Source organism: Salmo salar, chromosome 18, assembly GCF_965601325.2.
Source record: "Salmo salar chromosome 18, fSalSal1, whole genome shotgun sequence".
Classification (NCBI taxonomy): Eukaryota; Metazoa; Chordata; class Actinopteri; order Salmoniformes; family Salmonidae; genus Salmo; species Salmo salar.
The window spans coordinates 2076070-2089419 of NC_138308.1; the positions used below are offsets into that span (position 1 = coordinate 2076070).

General features: G+C 37.0%; 6 non-coding genes across 6 annotated transcripts; all 6 read right to left on the reverse strand.

Moving 5' to 3' along the window:
* Positions 1-4546: 4546 nt before the first annotated feature.
* Positions 4547-4619, reverse strand: trnav-uac (transfer RNA valine (anticodon UAC)). The gene has a single exon. It is a non-coding gene; the product is annotated as a tRNA-Val (tRNA).
* A 5028-nt stretch (positions 4620-9647) lies between these two features.
* On the reverse strand, positions 9648-9720 carry trnav-uac (transfer RNA valine (anticodon UAC)). Its single transcript has one exon. It is a non-coding gene; the product is annotated as a tRNA-Val (tRNA).
* A 140-nt stretch (positions 9721-9860) lies between these two features.
* trnav-uac (transfer RNA valine (anticodon UAC)) lies at positions 9861-9933 on the reverse strand. The gene has a single exon. It is a non-coding gene; the product is annotated as a tRNA-Val (tRNA).
* A 346-nt stretch (positions 9934-10279) lies between these two features.
* Positions 10280-10352, reverse strand: trnav-uac (transfer RNA valine (anticodon UAC)). Its single transcript has one exon. It is a non-coding gene; the product is annotated as a tRNA-Val (tRNA).
* Positions 10353-10493: 141 nt separating this feature from the next.
* trnav-uac (transfer RNA valine (anticodon UAC)) lies at positions 10494-10566 on the reverse strand. The gene has a single exon. It is a non-coding gene; the product is annotated as a tRNA-Val (tRNA).
* Positions 10567-10913: 347 nt separating this feature from the next.
* On the reverse strand, positions 10914-10986 carry trnav-cac (transfer RNA valine (anticodon CAC)). Its single transcript has one exon. It is a non-coding gene; the product is annotated as a tRNA-Val (tRNA).
* Positions 10987-13350: the final 2364 nt, after the last annotated feature.

Genomic DNA, 13350 nt, shown 5'->3' on the forward strand with positions numbered 1-13350 from the left:
ATACTTTATTATACAAAACTTTTTCTTTGTTCTTGATTTTCTCATTCAGAAATATAGGTTGATTCATAATCAGGTCAATATGTCCACATTCATAATATACATTAGGCAACAACTCTGCCCATGCATTTAGCACCTCTTTATAAAAATCTGGTACCTTTTCAAACATTGCCCTTTTAAGCCCCATCAATAAACCATTATCCTCACAACCACCACTCTCCTCTAAGTAGACTCTAAAGAAGTGTTTCCAGCTATAATCTTCACTGTCATACAAATATTTCTTTACTGTTTTTATCCTAATAGCTTTTCTTTTGACATCTAAATCTACAAGTTTTAAACCTCCATCCACATAGTCAGCAATCAATGTTTTCTGAGATATTCTCACTCCTTTACCATCCCAAATAAAATTTGACACCACATTATTCAATTCATTTAGGACCCACTCCGGCATGTCCAGGACTCCCAAAACATACACAAATTTGGATAATACCAAAGCATTTGCAACAATTACTTTCCCTTGTAACTTTAGTTTTCTATTTTTCCAGAAATTCAACGTTAGCTTGACTTTATTAAGTATCCCAGTCCAAGTTATATCTTTTGCCTCTTTCTCCTTTACACCAATGTTTACTCCCAGCACTTTAATAAAATCCTTTGCGCTCTTGAATGGAATCTCACACCCGTTTACATTGATATCCCCAACAAACATTATTTCAGTCTTCTCTATATTAACTTTAGCACCCGATGCCTTGCCATATATATCTATGATCCCCATAATGCTTCCAATACTTTCTATATCCTTCACAGTACAAGTAGTGTCATCAGCGTACTGATGTACAACACTGACACCACCACCTGGGATTCCAACACCCCTTACTTCTTTATTACTATTTATCAATGTAGCTAACGGTTCTGTAGAAACACTGTACAGCAGAGCTGACAAAGGACAGCCCTGCCTTACTGACCTCTCCACAGGGAAAGTATCTGTTAACACTCCGTTACATTTAACACAACTTTTAGCCCCACTATACAACAGGTTGATCCAAGATACAAACTTTGGCCCAAACCCAAACCTCTCCAAAGTCTGTAATAAAAAGCTGTGCTCCACTCTATCGAAAGCTTTGTTAAAGTCCAAACTTAAAACTATACCACCTTCATTTTTCATTTGATTAACAACATCCCTAATTGTACAAATTACATCTGAAATATCTCTTCCAGGTATGCCGTAGGCTTGTGTTGATTCAATAATACTCCCAATCACCTTTTTCATCCTATTCGCTAACACTTTAGTCAGTATCTTATAATCCGAATTTAGAAGGCTAATAGGCCTATAATTTTCTAACTTTAATCTACTGCCCCTATTTTTGAATAAGATCGTTAACATTCCAGTTGACATAGACTCAGGGATTTCCTTATTCTCTTCCATATAATGAAACACCCTCACTAAAATGGGTGCCAAAATATCTACAAAGACTTTATAGAACTCATTTGTTAAACCATCCAAACCCGGACTTTTATTACCTTGCGTGCTAACAATTGCTTCCTTGATTTCCATAATCGAAATCTCTTCATCACACATCATTCTATCTGCCTGCGATACTTTGGCACTAATTGTATCCAACACTTTTACAACACACACTTTATCTACATCATTCTTTTTGTAAAGATTTCTGTAAAAGGTTTCAACTGTCTCTAAGATCCCAACAAAATCGTTTACCTTTACACCTCTTTCATCTTCCAACTCTACAATGTAACTCTTAGTTTGTTTTCTTTTTTCCAGACCCAAAAAAAAGGATGTACATTTCTCTCCCTCCAAAGCGTACTGTGCCCTGCTCCTAACAATAGCACCCAAACATTTATTTTTTTCATAACGACCCAGCTCTGCATGGATTTTCAAATAATTCACAACATCATAGTCTGGATCCGTATCAGCCTTTTCAAGTTCATGCAACATCCTATTCCTAAGCATTATTTCTTTCTGCTTATCTAAACGGTTATGATTTTTTGCGTACCTAATACTCCTATTTTTTACTTTTACTTTCACTTCCTCCCACCATAAACACACATTCTCTTTTAACAGTACATTAGACATTTCATCATTAATACATTCAACAATTTCATTTCTATATCCTTCCTCCTTTAACAGACTGGCATTTAAACACCAGACACCTCCCCCTCTCCTCTCCACACCAAAACCCATTTGAAATGACATTACTGCATGATCACTATATGCTGTAAAGGTATATGACAGCTTCTTAACATTCTGCACCAATTCTTGTTTTGCTAGACATAAATCAATTCTGCTTTGTTTTAATTCCTTTAGAACCACCTGCCTTCTAGAGAATACTCTTCTGTTTGGATTTTCAGCCCTCCATATATCTACTAGATTCTCCTCATTCATAAGTTTCCATAATGCATTTCTAGAAGAGTCATATCTGAATTTAGCACAACTAGAGGCATCCATTCTACTACACCTCACATTAAAATCTCCTATCAGTATACAGTTTTCTGAGCACAGTGTTTTTAATTTGTGAAACATTTCTCTCCTTTCAGATTCAATGTTTGAAGCATAAACATTAATTAAACGAAAAACTACATTTTGAACTTCAAATTCAATTACAATAAGTCTGCCATCATTGTCAGCATATATTTCTTTTACATTTTGCACCACATCATTTTTTATCAAAATAGCCACACCACATGTTTTATCCCCTCCATGACTACAAAAAATTAAATCTGACCATTTACTCTTAATCTCCTGCATTTTGGAGTCTGTCCAATTGGTCTCTTGAAAACACAACATGTCTGCCTTAACAGACACTAATACCTGCTCAAATTTGCTCATGTTTCTCAAACTGTTACCATTTAGGGATGCGACTGTAATCATTATGAATGTGTGCAGAAGTATAATCAGAGCCAAACAAGTCCTTAAAAATCCTACTTTTTCTTTTTTCCAAAACCCATCATCTCCCTGGTTTTCGACAATGACCTCTTATTTTTTACAAACAACTGAAGATCCTCACTATCTATTTCATCATCCGTCTCTTTATTTGGATTTTTGGGGGGATCGGCGGGGAAGCCTTTTGAAAAGTGCGCTTTAACAGTGCCCGTGACTTCAGTGGACCCAGCCCACTCTTTGGTGTAATTTTTACACAGGCTTAAAGCTGGCTCAGGCACCTGAGAAGCACCTTGCACCATCTCTACCTGTGTATGTCTTTCACCCATCATGTGCTGCTGTTCCACCTTGTCAGCAGCAGAGACTAAAACGGCGTCTCGTGCTTTGCCAGGAGACATTACAGGCTCTTCAAGCTTATCTGCCACTGTCTCTGGAGTCACACTCTCCATGTCACTCTCATCCTCCCTCTCCATAGGCACACTCCCCTCTTCCTCAGACGTGAGGTCCATTGTTTGCAAAAGTAAGTGATTTTCTCCCTTATTACAGCTACATCTAACTTTAGGTCTGTCACACATTTTGCACACATTTCCTATGTTCCGACATTCTCTGGCATAATGCCCTTGTTCACTACATTTGTGGCATGTGAATTCCGGACATTCCTTAAGTATGTGCCCCGGCTGAATACATAATCTACATACCTTCACTTGATTGTCGTGGATTACACGAAAATATTCAAATCCCTCGACAGTGTTAAATTTAGTAGAATATGGCAAGGATTGCACATTGTCTGTAAACTTTACCTTGTAAAATCTTGTCCCATCTACAATGTCCGTTCCTGGCCACATCCTCCTCTTGATTGGCGTGGTCGCCTTCACCTTCCAGCCTTTTAGTTTCTCTTCTATCTCCTCATCCGTAATGTATGCGGGCAAGTTCAAAAAGGACACCACCAGCTCATCGTTCCCTAGTTCTTTAGCCATGATTTGACAGTTCTTTATCTTTAGCCCGTCTATTAGTCTTTCTTTTCCATTTACATGAGACATTGTTACTTCATACTTATTCCCGTCTTTCATTCGACATCCCAGTATTGTTCCGCAAACTTCCTTTATTCCTCTCAGCAATTCCATCGTTGTTATTTTCCCTTCTCCACTTATTTCCACGTTCACCGTCAGTTCCTTCTCATATGTTCTTTTTTTCAGTTCTTCGTTTAACATTCTGATTTCACTGTTGTCCTTTCTCGTCGTCGTTTGTATTCTTGATGTCGAAGCCATGTTGTCCGTCCGGTTATTTTAAGCAATATCCCCCAAACAGCTCACGCTGATGGGGGACAATAGCAAAAACGTTTCACAGAAACTTCACTACAGTCACTCACAAACTTTCAAACTTATAAGTCAACTAGACCTAAAAAAAAAAACGATATTCTCTCTCAAGCACTCAGACACCTGCTTCTCTTCCACTTCCTGAAACTCCAAAAAGGGGCGTGTAAAGCGAACGTGATAACCGCTACACTACAGAAACTGCTTCAACAATTATCTTCAAGGAGTAAACCGAATTTTACAGATATTCATGGCACGTGTTGAAATTTCCAAATTTAGGAATTTATGAAAATAACTATTCTCTTTTAAAAGTACTGTACCTACTGCACGTGTTTAAGAGCACTGTTTCAGCCCGGTTTCGAACCAAGGACCTTTCGCGTGTAAAGCGAACGTGATATCCACTACACTATAGAAACTGCTGCTTGATTTTCCTGCAAGAAGTAAACCGAATTTTACAGATATTCAGGGCACGTATTCGAATTTCCAAAATAAAGAATTCATGAAATTTTTTGTTACCACTATGGTACTTCAGAATGTGTCAATGAGCGTTGTTTCCGCCCGGTTTCGAACCAGGGACCTTTCGCGTGTGAAGCAAAAGTGATAACCACTATACCACAGAAACTACTGCTACAATTAGCTGCAAGGAGTAAACCAAATTTTAAAAATATTCATGGCACGTATTCGAATTTCCAAAATACAGAATTAATGAAAATAACAATTCTTTGTTGAAAGTACAGTACCTACTGCACGCGTCAAAGAGCTCTGTTTCCGCCCGGTGTCGAACCGAGGACCGTTCGCGTGTTAAGCGAACGTGATTTTTTTTTTCTTTATTTTTATTTATTTTTTTTTATTATCAAAAATGTTTGTTTACAATATTTACAGTACAATCTACTGTTTACAGTACAATCCACAGAGAACAATACAGAAGACACTAGACTAACAGAGGCAGGTGAACAATTCACCCCCTATCAAATTATCAACAAAGAAAATATCAAAACAGTGCTTTCAAAAATTATAAGTGATACCTCCACTCTCCTCTCGTGAAATTAACCCACTCCCTTCAACAAAAGACTCATCAAAATGTTCCATCCCATAATTAAACAACATATCTATGTGTTTACTGAACAGTGCTATAAAGATACTCCACACCTGAACCCTCTTTCTGTCAAAAGAAACATAATTCCTCCTACAAAAAATAGCATACCTCACAAAACTCAAAACCATATTCAACAAACACACATTAGCACCCTCACATTTACCAGACACTCCAAATAACAAAAGTTCCTCCCACGCATACTTTTTCACGAAATCTCCCCCCCAGTTTCTACATAACATTTCCTTAACTTTACAAAAAAAATATTTTAAATCCTCACATTCTATAAACAAATGCATAAGAGTTTCCGGGAAACGTCCACATACGTCGCATTCCCTTTCTATCTCACAATTAATTTTCTTTAGCACCACCTTTGTAAATATTCTATTATGTCTTAGTTTGAAATCATTATTTTCACACTCCTTACTATTATATTTTACATTTAAATTTCCCCATATCTTTTTTTCATCCAATTCCGGAAAAACTACTTTCCAAAATTTCTCAGCAGCCGGCCTTCTACACACTTTTCCTACCATTATTCTATACAATCTTTTCACTGGTATACTAGATAAATGTACTTTCTTCTTACTGCTACCAATGAACAAATTAGGAAATACAAATAAATCTTCTCTTTCAACTTCACTATTTATTAAATCAACCCATGCTCTTGGTATACTATTCTTTATCTTGTCATACATATTATTCACTGTTCCCCTTCCCACCTCTTCATCCCATTCATTGATTATGTCAAAAATAGCTTCCCCAGGTAAAAACCCTGGAATTACCTCATATGTATAATCTTTTATTTGCCGTAGACCTGCACTCATAAATACTTTATTATACAAAACTTTTTCTTTGTTCTTGATTTTCTCATTCAGAAATCTAGGTTGATTCATAATCAGGTCAATATGTCCACATTCATAATATACATTAGGCAACAACTCTGCCCATGCATTTAGCACCTCTTTATAAAAATCTGGTACCTTTTCAAACATTGCCCTTTTAAGCCCCATCAATAAACCATTATCCTCACAACCACCACTCTCCTCTAAGTAGACTCTAAAGAAGTGTTTCCAGCCATAATCTTCACTGTCATACAAATATTTCTTTACTGTTTTTATCCTAATAGCTTTTCTTTTGACATCTAAATCTACAAGTTTTAAACCTCCATCCACATAGTCAGCAATCAATGTTTTCTGAGATATTCTCACTCCTTTACCATCCCATATAAAATTTGACACCACATTATTCAATTCATTTAGGACCCACTCCGGCATGTCCAGGACTCCCAAAACATACACAAATTTGGATAATACCAAAGCATTTGCAACAATTACTTTCCCTTGTAACTTTAGTTTTCTATTTTTCCAGAAATTCAACGTTAGCTTGACTTTATTAAGGATCCCAGTCCAAGTTATATCTTTTGCCTCTTTCTCCTTTACACCAATGTTTACTCCCAGCACTTTAATAAAATCCTTTGCGCTCTTGAATGGAATCTCACACCCGTTTACATTGATATCCCCAACAAACATTATTTCAGTCTTCTCTATATTAACTTTAGCAACCGATGCCTTGCCATATATATCTATGATCCCCATAATGCTTCCAATACTTTCTATATCCTTCACAGTACAAGTAGTGTCATCAGCGTACTGATGTACAACACTGACACCACCACCTGGGATTCCAACACCCCTTACTTCTTTATTACTATTTATCAATGTAGCTAACGGTTCTGTAGAAACACTGTACAGCAGAGCTGACAAAGGACAGCCCTGCCTTACTGACCTCTCCACAGGGAAAGTATCTGTTAACACTCCGTTACATTTAACACAACTTTTAGCCCCACTATACAACAGGTTGATCCAAGATACAAACTTTGGCCCAAACCCAAACCTCTCCAAAGTCTGTAATAAAAAGCTGTGCTCCACTCTATCGAAAGCTTTGTTAAAGTCCAAACTTAAAACTATACCACCTTCATTTTTCATTTGATTAACAACATCCCTAATTGTACAAATTACATCTGCAATATCTCTTCCAGGTATGCCGTAGGCTTGTGTTGATTCAATAATACTCCCAATCACCTTTTTCATCCTATTCGCTAACACTTTAGTCAGTATCTTATAATCCGAATTTAGAAGGCTAATAGGCCTATAATTTTCTAACTTTAATCTACTGCCCCTATTTTTGAATAAGATCGTTAACATTCCAGTTGACATAGACTCAGGGATTTCCTTATTCTCTTCCATATAATGAAACACCCTCACTAAAATGGGTGCCAAAATATCTACAAAGACTTTATAGAACTCATTTGTTAAACCATCCAAACCCGGACTTTTATTACATTGCGTGCTAACAATTGCTTCCTTGATTTCCATAATCGAAATCTCTTCATCACACATCATTCTATCTGCCTGCGATACTTTGGCACTAATTGTATCCAACACTTTTACAACACACACTTTATCTACATCATTCTTTTTGTAAAGATTTCTGTAAAAGGTTTCAACTGTCTCTAAGATCCCAACAAAATCGTTTACCTTTACACCTCTTTCATCTTCCAACTCTACAATGTAACTCTTAGTTTGTTTTCTTTTTTCCAGACCCCAAAAAAAGGATGTACATTTCTCTCCCTCCAAAGCGTACTGTGCCCTGCTCCTAACAATAGCACCCAAACATTTATTTTTTTCATAACGACCCAGCTCTGCATGGATTTTCAAATAATTCACAACATCATAGTCTGGATCCGTATCAGCCTTTTCAAGTTCATGCAACATCCTATTCCTAAGCATTATTTCTTTCTGCTTATCTAAACGGTTATGATTTTTTGCGTACCTAATACTCCTATTTTTTACTTTTACTTTCACTTCCTCCCACCATAAACACACATTCTCTTTTAACAGTACATTAGACATTTCATCATTAATACATTCAACAATTTCATTTCTATATCCTTCCTCCTTTAACAGACTGGCATTTAAACACCAGACACCTCCCCCTCTCCTCTCCACACCAAAACCCATTTGAAATGACATTACTGCATGATCACTATATGCTGTAAAGGTATATGACACCTTCTTAACATTCTGCACCAATTCTTGTTTTGCTAGACATAAATCAATTCTGCTTTGTTTTAATTCCTTTAGAACCACCTGCCTTCTAGAGAATACTCTTCTGTTTGGATTTTCAGCCCTCCATATATCTACTAGATTCTCCTCATTCATAAGTTTCCATAATGCATTTCTAGAAGAGTCATATCTGAATTTAGCACAACTAGAGGCATCCATTCTACTACACCTCACATTAAAATCTCCTATCAGTATACAGTTTTCTGAGCACAGTGTTTTTAATTTGTGAAACATTTCTCTCCTTTCAGATTCAATGTTTGAAGCATAAACATTAATTAAACGAAAAACTACATTTTGAACTTCAAATTCAATTACAATAAGTCTGCCATCATTGTCAGCATATATTTCTTTTACATTTTGCACCACATCATTTTTTATCAAAATAGCCACACCACATGTTTTATCCCCTCCATGACTACAAAAAATTAAATCTGACCATTTACTCTTAATCTCCTGCATTTTGGAGTCTGTCCAATTGGTCTCTTGAAAACACAACATGTCTGCCTTAACAGACACTAATAGCTGCTCAAATTTGCTCATGTTTCTCAAACTGTTACCATTTAGGGATGCGACTGTAATCATTATGAATGTGTGCAGAAGTATAATCAGAGCCAAACAAGTCCTTAAAAATCCTACTTTTTCTTTTTTCCAAAACCCATCATCTCCCTGGTTTTCGACAATGACCTCTTATTTTTTACAAACAACTGAAGATCCTCACTATCTATTTCATCATCCGTCTCTTTATTTGGATTTTTGGGGGGAGCGGCGGGGAAGCCTTTTGAAAAGTGCGCTTTAACAGTGCCCGTGACTTCAGTGGACCCAGCCCACTCTTTGGTGTAATTTTTACACAGGCTTAAAGCTGGCTCAGGCAAACAGCTCACGCTGATGGGGGACAATAGCAAAAACGTTTCACAGAAACTTCACTACAGTCACTCACAAACTTTCAAACTTATAAGTCAACTAGACCTCCAAAAAAAACGATATTCTCTCTCAAGCACTCAGACACCTGCTTCTCTTCCACTTCCTGAAACTCCAAAAAAGGGCGTGTGAAGCGAACGTGATAACCACTACACCACAGAAACTGCTTCAACAATTATCTGCAAGGAGTAAACCGAATTTTACAGATATTCATGGCATGTATTCGAATTTCCAAAATACAGAATTCATGAAAATAACAATTCTTTGTTGAAAGTACAGTACCTACTGCACTTGTCAAAGAGCTCTGTTTCCGCCCGGTTTCGAACCGAGGACCTTTCACGTGTAAAGCGAACGTGATAACCACTACACTACAGAAACTGCTGCTTGTTTTTCCTTCAAGAAGTAAACCGAATTTTACAGATATTCAGGGCACGTATTCGAATTTCCAAAATACAGAATTCATGAAATAACAATTCTTTGTTGAAAGTACAGTACCTACTGCACTTGTCAAAGAGCTCTGTTTCCGCCCGGTTTCGAACCGAGGACCTTTCACGTGTAAAGCGAACGTGATAATCACTACACTACAGAAACTGCTGCTACATTTAGCTGCAAGGAGTAAACCGAATTTTACAGATATTCATGGCACGTATTCGAATTTCCAAAATACAGAATTTATGAAAATAACAATTCTTTGTTGAAAGTACAGTACGTGTCAAAGAGATCTGTTTCCGCCCGGTTTCGAACCGAGGACCTTCCGCGTGTTAAGCGAACGTGATAACCGCTACACTACAGAAACTGCTTCAACAATTATCTGCAAGGAGTAAACCGAATTTTAAAGATATTCATGGCACGTGTTGAAATGTCCAAATTTAGGCATTTATGAAAATAACTATTCTCTTTTAAAAGTACTGTACCTACTGCACGTGTCAAAGAGCACTGTTTCCGCCCGGTTTCGAACCGAGGACCTTTCGCGTGTAAAGCGAACGTGATAACCACTACACTACAGAAACTGCTGCTACATTTAGCTGCAAGGAGTAAACCGAATTTTACAGATATTCATGGCATGTATTCGAATTTCCAAAATACAGAATTCATGAAAATAACAATTCTTTGTTGAAAGTACAGTACCTACTGCACTTGTCAAACAGCACTGTTTCCGCCCGGTTTCGAACCGAGGACCTTTCGCGTGTAAAGCGAACGTGATAACCACTACACTACAGAAACTGCTGCTACATTTAGCTGCAAGGAGTAAACCGAATTTTACAGATATTCATGTCACATATTCGAATTTCCAAAATACAGAATTCATGAAAATAACAATTCTTTGTTGAAAGTACAGTACCTAATGCACTTGTCAAAGAGCTCTGTTTCCGCCCGGTTTCGAACCGAGGACCTTTCACGGGTTAAGCGAACGTGATAACCACTACACTACAGAAAGTTCTTCCACAATTATCTGCAAGGAGTAAACCGAATTTTAAAAATATTCATGGCACGTATTCGAATTTCCAAAATAAAGAATTCATGAAATTTTCTGTTACCACTATGGTACTACAGAATGTGTCAACGAGCGTAGTTTCCGCCCGGTTTCGAACCAGGGACCTTTCGCGTGTGAAGCGAACGTGATAACCACTACACCACAGAAACTGCTGCTGCATTTAGCTGCGAGGATTAAACCGAATTTTACAGATATTCATGGCACGTATTCGAATTTCCAAAATAAGAGAATAATGAAATTCTTTGTTAACACTATGGTACTTCATGAATGTGTCGATGAGCGTTGTTTCCGCCTGGTTTCGAACAAGGGACCTTTCGCGTGTGAACAAACGTGATAACCACTACACTACAGAAACTGCTGCTGCATTTAGCTGCGAGGATTAAACAGAATTTTACAGATATTCATGGCACGTATTCAAATTTCCAAAATACAGAATTCATGAATATAACAATTCTTTGTTGAAAGTACAGTACCTACTGCACGTGTCAAAGAGCTCTGTTTCCGCCCGGTTTCGAACAGAGGACCTTTCGCGTGTTAAGCGAACGTGATAACCGCTACACTACAGAAACTGCTTCAACAATTATCTGCAAGGAGTAAACTGAATTTTACAGATATTCATGGCACGAGTTCAAATTTCCAAAATTAGGCATTTATGAAAATAACTATTCTCTGTTAATAGTACAGTACCTACTGCACATGTCAAAGAGCACTGTTTCCTCCCGGTTTCAAACTGAGGACCTTTCACGTGTAAAGCTAACGTGATAACCACTACACTACAGAAACTGCTGCTTGATTTTTCTGCAAGGAGTAACCCGAATTTTAAAAATATTGATGGCACGTATTCGAATTTCCAAAATAACGAATTCATGAAATTTTCTGTTACCACTATGGTACTACAGAATGTGTCAATGAGCGTTGTTTCCGCCCGGTTTCGAACCAGTGACATTTCGCGTGTGAAGCGAACGTGATAACCACTACACCACAGAAAGTACTGCTACAATTAGCTGCAAGGAGTAAACCGAATTTTAAAAATATTCATGGCACGTATTCGAATTTCCAAAATAAGGGATTAATGAAATTCTTTGTTAACACTATGGTACTTCTTGAATGTGTCGATGAGCGTTGTTTCCGCCTGGTTTCAAACCAGGGACCTTTAGCGTGTGAACAAACATGATAACCACTACACTACAGAAACTGCTGCTACATTTAGCTGCGAGGAGTAAACCGAATTTTACAGATATTCATGGCACGTATTCGAATTTCCTAAATACAGAATTCATGAAATAACAATTCTTTGTTGAAAGTACAGTACCTACTGCACGTGTCAAAGAGCTCTGTTTCCGCCCGGTTTCGAACCGAGGACCTTTCGCGTGTTAAGCGAACGTGATTTTTTTTTTTTTTTTTTTATTATCAAAAATGTTTGTTTACAATATTTACAGTACAATCTACTGTTTACAGTACAATCCACAGAGAACAATACAGAAGACACTAGACTAACAGAGGCAGGTGAACAATTCACCCCCTATCAAATTATCAACAAAGAAAATATCAAAACAGTGCTTTCAAAAATTATAAGTGATACCTCCACTCTCCTCTCGTGAAATTAACCCACTCCCTTCAACAAAAGACTCATCAAAATGTTCCATCCCATAATTAAACAACATATCTATGTGTTTACTGAACAGTGCTATAAAGATACTCCACACCTGAACCCTCTTTCTGTCAAAAGAAACATAATTCCTCCTACAAAAAATAGCATACCTCACAAAACTCAAAACCATATTCAACAAACACACATTAGCACCCTCACATTTACCAGACACTCCAAATAACAAAAGTTCCTCCCACGCATACTTTTTCACAAAATCTCCCCCCCAGTTTCTACATAACATTTCCTTAACTTTACAAAAAAAATATTTTAAATCCTCACATTCTATAAACAAATGCATAAGAGTTTCCGGGAAACGTCCACATACGTCGCATTCCCTTTCTATCTCACAATTAATTTTCTTTAGCACCACCTTTGTAAATATTCTATTATGTCTTAGTTTGAAATCATTATTTTCACACTCCTTACTATTATATTTTACATTTAAATTTCCCCATATCTTTTTTTCATCCAATTCCGGAAAAACTACTTTCCAAAATTTCTCAGCAGCCGGCCTTCTACACACTTTTCCTACCATTATTCTATACAATCTTTTCACTGGTATACTAGATAAATGTACTTTCTTCTTACTGCTACCAATGAACAAATTAGGAAATACAAATAAATCTTCTCTTTCAACTTCACTATTTATTAAATCAACCCATGCTCTTGGTATACTATTCTTTATCTTGTCATACATATTATTCACTGTTCCCCTTCCCACCTCTTCATCCCATTCATTGATTATGTCAAAAATAGCTTCCCCAGGTAAAAACCCTGGAATTACCTCATAAGTATAATCTTTTATTTGCCGTAGACCTGCACTCATAAATACTTTATTATACAAAACTTTTTCTTTGTTCTT